Source organism: Siphateles boraxobius, unplaced genomic scaffold, assembly GCF_051911475.1.
Source record: "Siphateles boraxobius isolate OS27281-9 unplaced genomic scaffold, OSU_SipBor_1 65, whole genome shotgun sequence".
Lineage (NCBI taxonomy): Eukaryota > Metazoa > Chordata > Actinopteri > Cypriniformes > Leuciscidae > Siphateles > Siphateles boraxobius.
Window position 1 is genome coordinate 1714429 of NW_027509192.1, and position 6871 is coordinate 1721299.

Sequence of the window (6871 nt, forward strand, 5' to 3'; positions counted from 1 at the left end):
TCTTTTGGTGACTCCTGTGATACGGCGGAGGTACTCAACTTTATCGAACAATGTGAGAACTTCCTGGAGATCCGGCCCCTTCCCAGTACTGAACTCCTAGGCACCTTGAGCACGGTGCTGAAGGGACCTGCTCTGAGCTGGTGGAAAGCGGAGAAGGTCAAGGTAATGGATTGGAAATCCTTCAAAAAGGCATTTATGGCTGCTTTTCTTTCAGATGATTACCTCTCAGAAGTGGAGGAAAAGCTGAGGACAATGGTTCAGCAGCCACAACAGCGCCTGAGGGACTTTGCATATGACTACCGGGCCTTATGTCTGAAATGGAAGCCAGAGATATCTGAGGAGGACTTAGTAAATCGAATACTTAACAACATCAACCCCAGGGTTGCGGGATGTATGAGGGGAACCGTCAACTCGGTTGAGCAGCTGGTGAAGGTTGGATCTATGGTGGAAAAGGATCACATGGGAGCCAAAGACTACTGGCAAAAAGTCAGTACTCAGAGCAGCAAAGAAAAGACCAACAAAAAATCTGCTGAACGTACCTTTCCAAAAAACCTGGCTGGAGTAACACTAGCACAACCCCATCCCATGTCCTCTCTCCTGATGGTGCCTGTAAGGGTGAATGGCAAAGAAGTGAAGGCTGTATTAGACACAGGTAGCACTTACACTTTAATGCAAGAAAGCCTGTGGAAACAGTTGAAAGGTGAGATTCCCTCAGTTGTTACCTCCAGTCCACAGAGGTTCATAATGGCGGACGGCACGATTCACCAGTCCAGAGATCTGCAAAGGATTAAGATTCAATGGCATGACCAAGATTGCAGTTTGGATACTTATATCCTAAAAGACACTCACCTCGCATTTCCTCTTATTGCTGGTCTGGATTTCCTGAGGGACACTGGAGCGGTCCTAGAAGTGGGAAGAGGCCGATATGGGTTAAGATCTGAAAAAGGAAACAACTATTACCCTTTCTTGCCATCGCAGATTCCAACAGGTCCTGTGATCCCGGCTGGTCAAGATCTTCCTCATAGGGCTGCAAAGCTGAATTTATACTATGCCCTACCATCCACTGGTAGACTTCCAGAACTCTTGTCCATTTTCCCCGAGAGCACTACGTGGGACTCTGACAATCAGGAGGAGTTGTTGAAATTGAGCTCCGCCTGGCCACGCACCACCTCCAACAACCTGGGTAAAACCTCAATAGTACGACACAAAATCACATTATCTGATGACATACCCCTAAAATCCTGGGCATACAGAGTTTCTCCTCTTAAGAAGCAGATTATAGAGGAACATGTAGATCAGATGTTGCGAGACAATATCATTGAACCTTCTTTCTCGCCGTGGTCTTCACCTGTGGTGCTTGTCCCCAAACCTGATGGCTCTCACAGGTTCTGCGTGGATTATAGGAGGCTGAACAGCAAGACAGTGGCTGACGCTTATCCAATGCCGTTAATTCACGACATCCTTGAATCCTTGGAAGGAGCCTCTTGGTTTAGTTCCTTGGACCTGAAGTCTGGATACTGGCAGGTGGAGATGGAGGACCAGAGTAAGGAAAAAACTGCTTTTATCTCCACCAAGGGGCTATTTCAATTCAAGTCAATGCCTTTTGGGCTCAGAAATGCCGCTGCTACCTTCCAGCGTCTGATGGAGAGAGTTTTGTCTGATTTGAGGGGGAAGATTTGTTTTGTTTATATTGACGACATCATCATCTATTCAAAGTCACTAGATCAACACATTCAACATCTCAACATGGTTCTACATAGACTTACCCAAGCCAACCTGACGTTGAACATGAAGAAAAGCCACTTCTTCAAGCGACAGCTCAAATTCCTCGGCCATATAGTCTCTGAGAGGGGAGTGGAGATTGACCGAGAGAAGACCAGCGCTGTTGCAGAGTTCCCAATCCCGCACGATCTCAAAGCCTTGCAAAGATTTCTAGGATTGGCGGGGTGGTATCATAAATTTATAGCACACTTCGCGGACATTTCTGCACCATTGAACAACTTGAAAAAGAAAGGAGTCAAGTGGGAGTGGACCACAGAATGTCAAGCAAGTATGGATGCACTGAAGCTAGCTTTACAAAACTCACCGGTGTTAATACAACCCGACACCTCCAAAGACTTCCAAGTTCACACGGATGCTAGTGAGGTAGGACTGGGCGCCATCCTCACTCAACAGTCAGAGGAGGGAGAAAAGGTGGTGGCATATGCATCACGGACCTTAACTGGAGCAGAGAAGAATTACAGCACTTCAGAAAAGGAATGTCTAGCAGTGGTTTGGGCTGTTGAAAAGTGGAGACATTACTTGGAGGGAAGAGCCTTCAACGTCTTCACTGACCATGCGGCCCTAGCCTGGGCATTCAACTGCCCTAAAACCTCCTCACGCCTAACTCGCTGGACACTCCGCCTGCAACAGTTCAACTTCCAGGTCCATCACAGAAAAGGGTGCCTCAACATGGGACCTGACGCTTTATCCCGGGTCCAGGGTACGCCTGATGCTGATGTTGCCCCTTGTCTATCCATATCACACCATGCGTCTACATTACCGCACTCTCTGGAGGAGATTACTAAAGCTCAACAATTGGACAATACCATCACTGACCTGCAATCTAACATTCCCCCTCGATCAGTCAAGGATCAAGCCATCACCTTTGAAAACCTCCAAGGGGTGTGGTACCGCAAAGTTCCTATGAAGGATAAAGGAGAGAAGTATCAGTTGGTAGTACCACTATCATTAACCGCTGACTTCATGCACTACTACCATGATAATCCGCTTGGAGGGCATCTCGGACAGTTAAAGTCTCTGCTGAAAATCTTAGACGTGGCATGGTGGCCGTCCGTTAGGAAGGACGTGTGCCAATACGTCAAAAGCTGTGAGATCTGTCAGAAATACAAACCTAGCAATACAAAACCTTCTGGATTGATGCAGAGTACACAGATCACTGAACCTGGACACACGTTGGGGGTGGATCTAATGGGACCCTTCCCCGCCAGTAAACGACAGAACACATACCTCCTTGTCATTGTTGATTATTTCACGAAGTGGGTGGAAATGTTCCCTCTGAGAGACAGCAAGACCCAGAAAGTAGTGAAAATTCTACGAGAGGAGATCTTTACACGATGGGGGGTACCCAAATACCTGGTGTCCGATAGGGGTCCCCAATTTACGTCCAGTCTTCTGAGCGATCTGTGCAAAACATGGGGTTGTGTTCAGAAACTCACAACGAGTTATCACCCACAGTCAAACCTAACAGAAAGAATCAACCGGACAGTAAAAACTATGATTGCTGCATACGTGGGTCAACATCATCAGACCTGGGACCAGTGGCTACCAGAATTCCGCTATGCCATTAACACTGCCCAGCAAGAAACCACCGGAAAAACACCAACTGTGCTCATGCTGGGTAGACAAATTCTAGGACCACTGGAACGTCTGATCCACCGACCGCCTTCACCTGATCAAGCTGCATATTCCCTGGTAGAACGACAAAACATCATGATGGAAGAAGTGAGGAATAGAATGAGGATGAGCCAAGCCAAACAAGCTAGGTATTATAATTACCGTAGAAAAAATGCGCAGTTTCATACGGGTGACCTGGTTTGGATTAAAACCCATCCTCTCTCTAATTCAGCAAACAAATTCTCTGCCAAGCTAGCGCCCAAGTGGGAGGGTCCAGCTGAAATTAAAAGTAAAACAGGGCCAATAAATTACACTGTGTGCTGGGGCAACCCACCTAGAGTCGATATATTGAATGTGGTAAACCTGAAGCGCTATTATGGACGCTCTCCTCCGATGCCGCTGGCTGGGGGGGGGGGGAATATGTAGCTTGGCCACATAAGGAAAGAATATTTTATATTGTTGTGAAGTATTTGTATAATTCTTACCAGACAGCTGTTCTTTTATAATTATTCTTCCTCGTTTGATTGCCCGGCCATGTGGTTGTGTTCCTGTTCTCTCACGCGAGAGTTTGTTCGCGGAGCTTCAGGGAATCCCCGTGACGTCAGTCTGATCAGCTGGAGTTATGACTTTCACTTCCGTTTAAAAGAGCCGGAAAGTCGGCGTTCGAGAGCAACGCTACTATTGCTCGTTTGGGACTAGCGATCGATCGCACCACACCTTTTGTTTTTGCTCGTCATTGACTGTGATTGTAGGACTCTCTTTGCGGAAATACACCAGTGGATTATTTCACCTTGGAGATCGCTTCACAGGACAGCGCTGTTCCTCTTCCTGTGCACGGACTTTGAAAGGCTTACCGGTGAGGCCGATTCAACGCACACACTTACACTGAACTGGAACATACACACACACTCACCGGACTTATTGCCTATTCTGTATATATTTATTTTTGGTGCTTCTATTGAATACACTTTAAGGTATTATTCCATCTTGTTTGTTGTATTTATGTTGTGAACAAATAGAACATTTCTATTCAAAGAAAATCATATAGAGGGTATAAACCGTAGTTTTTTTTTTTGTGTATCCTGCCTTAATTAAGCTGAGTGTTACAAAGTCATCTGAAGTCATTCAATAGCTTAATGTGAGGGACAGAAGTCTATTTACATCATTAAAGTATACGGAAACTCGTTTTCCCTCCTCTGCGGCTGTCAATCATTCTCCATTCATATTCAAACAGCGCGCGCGCCTCTTGGATGCACGGTAAAACTCTCTCCAATATGATATATTCACATTATAATGCATGATCTGTAGATAAAAGGCTGTAGATTTGCATAAAATGACTTTATTTTGTTGGAGTTTGTTGCTGTTTTGAAACGACTCACTACCGTGTGCTTGCTAGATCACACACATCACAAGGACTATGAATCGGCATCAAACGCACAATAACTGGAATTTAAAACTGTGAAACAAAGGAACAAATCGCACTAGGATTTGTGCGCTCGACATTTCTTCGCTTTGTGACGTGAACTTTTAAATGCGCACTTATGTAGCGCAGCGCTGCACACTGTGACTCTTTGAGCACATCATTCTGCACCCGCGAATCCCGCGATGCGCATACACGCTGTGTGCGCTCTGTTTTTCATGTTATTATGGGTTTGCGCACTGAAATATTAATGAAGCCAATATATTTTGTTCCCTTTCAGTCGATAACGTCGGACGTAGTCGACGCGACTGAAATGGGATCACGCTAGGGAGCCTATCATCTTCGAGTACTATTGAACGAGCCAATGTAATTGGCGTGCGTGATTCGCATCACACACTCCGCCCCCGCGGCGCGGGTATAAATACGGAAGTGGATGCACGCACTAGTTGCCTTTCGCTTCGGAGCCGATCGTTTGATGTCTCTGAGAGTGCTGTTGTCTACAACGAGCGAGTGTGTCGGTGTTCTTCAGGAAGACTCTCCCAGTGCTGGTGTTCTACAGCGCGAGTGCAGCGGTGATTGCGAGCTTTGAGCTCTCAACTGCTGTTTTAACAGCAACAAATTTCTAAATGTTTGTGTGTGTTGATGGCTGGTTAGAGGGCGGATAAGTGAGTGCTTCACTGTTTCAGTTCTCTGTTCAGTGTTGCCGCGGTCATTCCCCTGTGTGCTCCGGCACTGGTGACGGCCCTATTTTCTGAAAGAGCAACACGGGTGCGTTTGCGTCTTTTTCAAGATGTCATTCCGCCCGTGCGTTTCTGGGTGCGGTCGTTCCCTGTCTCTCTCTGATGGTCACAACTGTTGTGTCACGTGTTTGGCTTACAGCACGCTGAGACAGCTTTTGTGGACAGCTCATGTTTTCACTGTGGGAACATGACTGTCGCAGTGTTGAGGGCGAGACTCGCCTTCGTTCGCGGAGAGCGAGTCCCCATTACCATGCCCCACCCTCGGGTGCTGTGTGGGATGGGTGACCGGAGGATAGTGTTGGATGTCCCGCCCGGTAACCATTCCCTGTGGGCTCCTCACTCCTCCCTTCCACTGCAACCACTGGAGCCTCCTGTGTTGTCTGCTGGTCCATCTGTAATGGGTGGGCCAGCGGTTTCACTCGGGGCTCCCCTGGAGGACAGGACGCCGATTGCAGCATCGGAGGGTGAGCTGACTTCTAGAGATGATGACTCGGCTGCATTGTCTCCCTCCGGGAGTTCAATGTTGCCCAAGCCGGATCCAGAATTATCAGCTATGCTGAAACGGGCCGCCGAGGCTGCCGGGCTCGAGTGGAACCTCCACCGTGTCCCGTTCAGTCTCGGTTGGAATCTGGAGTTTGGTATCTTGGGGCGGGCCGCGCTGGACGACACCTAGTTGAACCGCTGCTTCCCGTGGGCTCCCTTCTCATGAAGCCAGTTTCACCGTGAGCCCGGTTCAAGTGTCGGCTTGCTGCGCCATTCCCCTCCTATGGACTGGATACGTGCGCCTTTCTACTCCAGTTGAGTTCCCTTAAAATTGAACCCTGTTGAGTTCCTCCACACCCCTCCGACGTCGGACGTGCGGAACGTCTGGTGTTAGGCCTACCACTCGTAAGCAGTGTGGAACCTGTGTTAGGCTGGGTCCATATGTTGCGGTCCCTTCGGTGACCCCATATGTGTATTCTTCCACGATACGGCTCCCTGCGGTGAGCCCGTGTCTTCCCTCGGCAGAGTCTCTCTGCCGTCACTGTCCGGTGTGTCTCCCCCCGTCTTAGGCTGGAGCCACCCCAGTGACATTCCATATGTTAGACTGCCCGGTTTCCGCCCAGTTCATATGTGTATTCTCCACATTTCCTCCCTCGGGTTGGATGTGGCTTCCGCAGCGTCCCTTCCTTCCAACGTACGGGGAACGCTTTCCCAGTGGTCCTGTAGGAACAGCAGTGACTTCCCTGGCCTAAGCCCTGTCCTTCCCCGCCTTAAGTTTGCGGGGGCATCAGGAGGCTTTGGTTTAGGCACTGGAAGGTGGCAGCGTTAGTGG

The 6871-nt window shown here is 48.5% G+C and overlaps 1 long non-coding RNA gene across 1 annotated transcript; it reads right to left on the minus strand.

Moving 5' to 3' along the window:
- Positions 1-539: 539 nt before the first annotated feature.
- On the minus strand, positions 540-985 carry LOC143720400 (uncharacterized). Its single transcript, XR_013196544.1, has 3 exons — positions 850-985; positions 723-777; positions 540-607 (listed from the first exon to the last, which is right to left on the minus strand). It is a non-coding gene; the product is annotated as an uncharacterized LOC143720400 (long non-coding RNA).
- Positions 986-6871: the final 5886 nt, after the last annotated feature.